This window comes from Myiozetetes cayanensis, unplaced genomic scaffold (assembly GCF_022539395.1).
Source record: "Myiozetetes cayanensis isolate MyiCay16 unplaced genomic scaffold, myiCay2020 scf2-11, whole genome shotgun sequence".
In the NCBI taxonomy this organism is placed as follows: Eukaryota; Metazoa; Chordata; class Aves; order Passeriformes; family Tyrannidae; genus Myiozetetes; species Myiozetetes cayanensis.
In genome coordinates, this window is record NW_026087411.1 from 110,681,909 (window position 1) to 110,688,807 (window position 6,899).

General features: G+C 37.9%; 1 protein-coding gene across 1 annotated transcript in view; it reads right to left on the reverse strand.

Annotated features, from left to right (window-relative positions):
• The window catches only part of CRISP2 (cysteine rich secretory protein 2), a 37,260-nt gene extending 35,603 nt beyond the window's left edge, over window positions 1-1,657 (reverse strand). The window contains exon 1 of the mRNA XM_050315573.1: window positions 1,524-1,657. The gene's annotated coding sequence lies outside the window, so the exon portion shown is untranslated. The remainder of the gene's footprint in view (window positions 1-1,523) is intronic.
• Window positions 1,658-6,899: the final 5,242 nt, after the last annotated feature.

The window sequence follows — 6,899 nt, forward strand, 5'->3', positions numbered from 1 at the left end:
TTCCAAACACCTGTCCTTAAGAAAATATCTGCTTGATCCAGGGGAAAACATACTGATAATTAAGAGTACAAGTCATTGATTTCCTGTTCTTGGTGCTGCTTTATGTTCTATGCTTGCTTTAAGCTCTGACATCACCTGTGCCTCCTTTAAATGCTTTAGGATCACAGAATTGTTTTCTTAATAAATTTTCTAACACTTATTTCCCAGAGCCATTCCAAAACTTTCCAATGTATCTGACCTAGGTGTTTAGCAACAAAAGATTATACTCCCAATATCATGACAAAATTATTATTTTCACCTAATTTCTAACTAGAAATTAAGTAGAGGTGGGGGTTATTTTTAGCTGTACTCAAGTTACAAGCAAAAATATGTCCTTTCAGTGCAAAATATGATGATATGCAAATAGAAACAACTCTTTTTGCATGTAAAACACATTTTAAAGGTAAAATAACTCTTCACTGAAATTCTGAAGCTTTCTGTTTAGTAAAGCTAATGGAGAGACATAGGTAAAGTATTCATTCACTGTAATATTTTCTATTAATTAACTTACAATTAAATATAATTGGTAACTTAATACATGATACAAGTTTCAAAATGCCATTGGAATGTTTTTCAAGACTCAGTGGGTTTCCCACTCCAAGATATTAACATACTTTTGGCAATCCCACTGATTTCAACCAAATGCTTACAGTTTATGAGATGTAAATTTAATTGCTCTGCATTAATTTCTAGGCATTGGTCCTAAAATCAGTCTCTCTCTCCCCCTCCCCTGTTCCCCCTCAATCAAACATAAATCAGGACATGTGCCAAGTCTTACTGACTTTCCTGCAAATCCATCTGTATACCAGGATCTGCCACTGAAAGATGGTGCTTTAACATCCCTAGTTTGTATCAATTTGGCAAACTTGTGTGAATATGTTTTTTCCGTCTCTCCTTCTTAAAAAAAAATTAAAAAAATATAAAAAGATGTGTCCTAAATTATGCGTTGAATTTAATATCCATTACAAAAGAACATCCCCATTATTTTTTTATTGTCCTTGAAAAAGACCTGGAACATAGTCTCTGGCATTCCACTTGTGCAGCATTATTGCACAAAGTCTTACTTAGCAGCCACCTTGCACAAGAGGAGTAAATTAAACAAGGTGGTAATTTCATCACTCTGAAAATAGGTGATGATAGTAACATATACCAATAAAATACACTGAGTTCAATGTATATCCCATTCAATATGTTTGACTGTCTCTCTGTCCCTTTCTCTATGTACGTATAATTTGCCAAGATGCTCTTTCTTGCACACAGGTGTCTTTTCATCTGTCATTTTTGATTGTTCATCAATTTTCTCCCCCCTTTTTTTCCAGCTTTTGTTGCATGGTTGCCTATGTAATCCTTATTTTTCACTGAATAAAATCCTCTTTCTGAGACTACCCTAAATTGTTCAAGAAGTCTTCTGACAATAGGTTGTATTTTAATACATGAAAAAAAAATGGCAATACTTAAAGCCAACAAATCAATGTAAATCCTACCTTTTACTTCCAAGAAGATCAGGAATTTCTTCTTTCTTTCTTCAGGTAGTTGTGGCAGTGACCAGACTTCTTCCCTGGAGGGTGATTTATAGCTCTTCTGTTTCCTGATAGGACAAGGTGACTTCAACGTCACAGGTATTACAAAATTGAAGTAATGACCAGAGACAACAGCGTATTTTTCAAGTGCAAATTCACCCAAAAAGGAGGCTGTTTGCTTTGGTTCCATTTTTATTTCCTCTTCCTGTACTGGAAGAGGTGGAATACTCTGAAATGAGTTTTGGGTGTTTTACTCCTTTATGTGAGATTTGCAGTCAAAGGGAATGTGGTACAAAGCTCTCTGCTAATGATTGACATGTCCAGTTGTAGTAGCACTTGATCCTAATCTCCAGCGATGCCAGTAAACTTAGGTGGCTACTGAGGTGTCTGCAGAGTGACATTGTTGTAACCAAAATGGAATCTTGCCTGCTGATTTTTCCATGGGGGTTTAAAAAGTCTTGGGCCAAGTTCCTGTTCATGCTGTGGCTTCTTTACATCCATCTGATAGTGTAAAAGTCAAAAAAGGAGACAAGGATATTTCTGTAGCTTATACTTTCCCCTGATATTGGATCAAGATTAAAAGATTACTGTGTGCTCTAACATTAAAACATGTATTTGTTTTGGCATTTCCGGGTACATTTGGTGAGAAACATTGCCATGGGTGGAAAGATTGCCAGGTCAGAAGGGATTTGTGTGCATATTGACTGCTTCTGTCCACATTCAGTCTCACATAACTGCTGACCAGATCAGTTGTCATTGCCTGCTTTTGTATCAAATATTGTTATTTTTCTGATTAAATTCTGGTCTTCTCTCTTCTTCAGTCATGCAACTCCTACTCTAGTCCCTTGTGAAGATTTCTGAACAGGCCTTTGCTTTTCAGCACCTGGGAAACCTGGGAACATCTGCCAGATGAAATGGTAAAGGTGTGATTTGTTGGTTTGTAATTACATGGAAAGGAACACTCTGTCAGCAAGTTTGGGGTTGGCACCAAATTGCAGGGAGCAGTCTGTATGCTGGACCACAAGGCTGTCATTCAGATGAATCTCAAAAACCTGAAACAGTGATTTGATCAGGAAAAGATCTGAAAATAAACAATTGGGAGAGAGCAAGTGTCGAGGGAGCAGCTGTAGTAAAAACACTGAGGGATTGGACTTGTAGATCATAGGATGCTCTAGGTTGTGAGGGATCTTAAAGATCATCCAGTTCCAAACCTCCTGCCACGGACAGGGATGACCTCAGAGGTCTTTTCCAACCTAAATGATTCTATGACTCCAGGACAAGTTGCATATGAGTCATCAGTGCTCCCTTGCCAAAGTGAGGGCGCTGCTTTAGTCACCACACAGTGCAAGTACTGAAAATAGTGATTGTACCCACTTTTTCAGCAACTTAAAAACTGTGTCAGGACTACTGAGTCCAGTTTTGGAGTCCCCAGTGCAAGCAAGACTTTAATAAACTGGAGTAAGAGCAGCAAACAGCCACTGTGTTGGAAAGGGGAAAGGCAGAGATTGACTCTTTTACAACACAGACACGAGGCTGAACACAGACCAGATGAGCTTCAGAGATCCTGCACAACCAAAGCTATTCTGAGGCCGTGTGCTTTTTGTATTGTTGACACTGGAGAGGCACAAAATGAGATTTGTATTATTTTACTTGTTGACAGATCATGACAGTTTAATTAATTACAAGGGGAAGCTCTAATTGCTACATGAGAAAACAAGTGTTAGTAGCATAATTGTTATAACCATTACTAATGAAAAGATTATATGCAGGTGATCGGTGAACAATGGATCATAAGGCAAAGACTAAATCTTATGATGTTTGTCATTCATCTCTCTGCCTAATATACACTGAAACCCTGTGAATCAACTCCCCATTTAAGTGTAAGAGCTGTTTGTAAACCCAAGTGAATGATTCAGAACAACATCCTGTCTGGTAACAGCGTTTCTGTAAATAGAGGTTCTGCCATGACTCTTCAAAAACTGTTCCTATAATGTATTTTCACAGAATCACAGAACATCTCAGGTTGGAAGGGACCTCAAAAGATCACCTGGTCCAGCCTTCCAGAGGAATGGGAGCAGGAGTCTTCCTGCTCAAAACTCTGTCAGTGCTCAGTGCTGAGTCCACTTGGGTTTTGGATGTCTCCAAAGATGGAGACTCCACAATCTCTCTGGGTAAGCTGCTCCAGTTCTTGATCATCCTCACTGTAAAGAAGTTTTTTCTCGAGTTTAGCCTTTCAGTGGTGGGTAACCTCCAGGTTCATCTTACTTAGATGCCAACCTTGGGTGACATCACTGAATAATCCTCACAATCACACAATCCCTATCCGTTCATCACTCCTGCATTATAAATGTGGGGAGTTGCCTCATTTTCTGTCCACTGCAAACTGAAAGCACAAGTGCTCATCTGGAGTTTCATGACTGCTACACAAATGGAAAAGTCAATAAATGTATTGTTCTTAAAGAACCTTCTTGGCCAGTTTTTCCACTGGTATTTGAGGTATAATCAGCCACATTCTCTTCTCATGTTCCATACGATGAAAATGTTCTCATTGATTAGAGCATACAATTTTTTTATTAGCCTAAACAAAAGCATGCTCTTTCCAATGTATCTGCATTTATCTCAGGGAGGTAATTCCTCTGTGAACAGTGCAACCTCAGATCACATGCTTGATAAGTACTTTGAGTCCATTACAGAGATTCCAAACTATATTAATAATCCCAAGAGAAACATAATGCCTTGGCTTTTATTTCTACCTCACTTTTGTGTTTCCCAGGGCTTTGATTTTACAAGTAAACTGGTGGAAACACTGTGACATTAAGCAAAACCTTTGGAAAACAGCAGCCTGGAGCCTCCATTGTGTGTCACTGGGAAAGACTGACTGCAAAGTCAACCACTGGAGCACGGTGCTTCCATCTTAAAGACAGTGCTGGTTCTTTCAGAAGTCAATGGCTCTTTCTTCCCTCTCCATCATCCCCAACTTCTACTCTGAGGGCAGAAAACCGAGGTCCTTCTGTAGCTCTTCACAGAGCCAATAACTCCAAGCAACATGACCTTGAAGAAGGTTAATTTTTTAGTAATTTCAGACTTCTGCCATGACAAATGCATTTGGCAAGAGTGCTTTTATTTAGAAGGATTCTGTTTCAAGGATCTACTTGACCAGGCAGTCACAAGAGAAATGCAGCTAAAAATGAAATTAAATTTGCATAATTTATCTGAAAGAAGTGTTTCTGTGTTTAGGGTGAGATGTTGTTTGCCACTATTTTAGCACTATAGCAAGGTTGTATAACAACATCCTTATACCATAGCAAGCTTTCCTATAAGGCCGTATCTTTGGAAGAGTTAATTCTCAATATGCCTGCTGTTATCAATGCTGATTTTAAAAGGTCGGGAAGAAAATGTGAGATGTCATGGAAAGGGAACGTTTGTGATAAGAATTTTGTGCCTGGAAAAAAATGATAGAGCGCAAGCATTCTGTGGAATTTTTATAAATGACTTATATATATTTCATACCCTTTGTTGAACATGGATCATTGAAGGAAAGAGTATGCCCATGGCAAAGTTCCAAAATTCAGTTTCATCATTGATTTCTGCACTGGACTAGTGGAACATTCGTTTCTCTTCTTCCCAGTGGGACTTTTAAGGTACAGCTCAGATTTTAGCCTGATCAGTCTCTGAGGTTGTCTAAAGCAAGAGCCCATTACAGAAACAGCAGTGTGTTTAAGACTAGCAATGTACTTTATAAATAAGTAGACTTGGATTTAAAAATTTACTCTATTAAGGAAAATTTTGTTGCTAAAATATATTTCCCTTTCCCCATATCTCTGTATGTGTTTATTTATCTCTCAGTGACTCAGAATAGAGACTAAAATCTGCTGGTCAATCTGCAAATCCATTTTGCTCCAGCATCTGGAGTTCCCTGGGCACTGCACATCAGAGCAACTCTTCAGGTCTGAAGGCTGACACAGGACAATTTGGTAGGACATTCAGTCATTATTTCACCATCTGTGTTGGTGCACATCTTATCACATGAAAAGACCTGAGAGCTGAAGTGTCACATCTCTTATGGCCAAAGCCAGGGTGTCCACTCAAATGTGAATCCCAATGTCTTTTTTACTCTTTAGTATATCCCTCATGAATATGTAGAAGAAAGAAAGGGCTGCAAGAGCCAAAAGAGCCCCTGTGAACCTTTTTAACATGTCTATGTTAAGGTCCTCCTTTAACATGTCTACATTAAGGTCCTCCTTCATGGCAGTGCAGGATTACAACTTGTGACCTGTCACAGAAAGGAAAAAGGACCAAATCCTTTTGAACTGCCTCCCACAAAAAGGTCTTGACTTAATGCCATGCACAGGAAATGTTCAAGCACAAATTTTCCAGAGTCAGAGAACTTAATAATTATTTACTTCCAGTTTTATTGAGAAACCCCAAAATATTTAGGAGTAATTTCCATTTCTTCCACAGTTTGAAAAATTTCCTGCTATCAAGTATCAGGACATGATTCCAAATGGCTTCTGAAATAGTATTGTCTACATCATCACCCTAAACCCTACGTATACAAAGATAACAGTTGAGTATTTTTTATCAGGTGTTTTATGTTAATAGACATACACACTACAAGAAACTTTATCTATCAACCTACACATCTGAAGAACTGCTGTGGCAAAACAGTACAAGAAACAAATATAGATAATTCTACCAAGTTGTGCATTTTGATTTTTTTAAAGAAGTAAGGATATGCAATCTACACAACATTATAGTCGTGGCTGTCTCCTGCATTAGTAGTTTACATAGTCACATCCCCTTTGAATTCACTTAAAAACAAGATTTACCAGGAAAGATGATAAAAAGTTCTGGAGAAAGGAATATTGTGAACATCATTAAGACCATATTCTACAAGTCATTTATTTACCTGAAATTTAAACAACCTAATTTAAATAACCACAAGCATCTGTACTTGGGCAAGACTCCTTTCACAGACCTTGGAAATTAACAGGCACCTTTCATGTTTCATTTCATCCTGAGGCTGACATCAAAACAAAATCAGGTGATCCCAGAAGTACATGTTTATTTTATGATTCTTGAATGGCCATATGAAAGTTTCATATATTCTTAATTATGCCTTTTTGTTTCCATTATTTTTATTTAACTAACTAATGAAAGAGATACTAAAAGTTTGCTTTGTTAGGCTAAACATGTGTAACAGAAGCTGAGGGAATTCAGTGTAGGAAGGGAATAGCCTATTCAAAGCTGATGAACATTCCTGGAAAGTTAGTATTTTCTGTTCTTTTCATGGAGAAACTCTGTAGCTTCTCTTTGGTTTGTGTGTACTTTCCTCTGGTT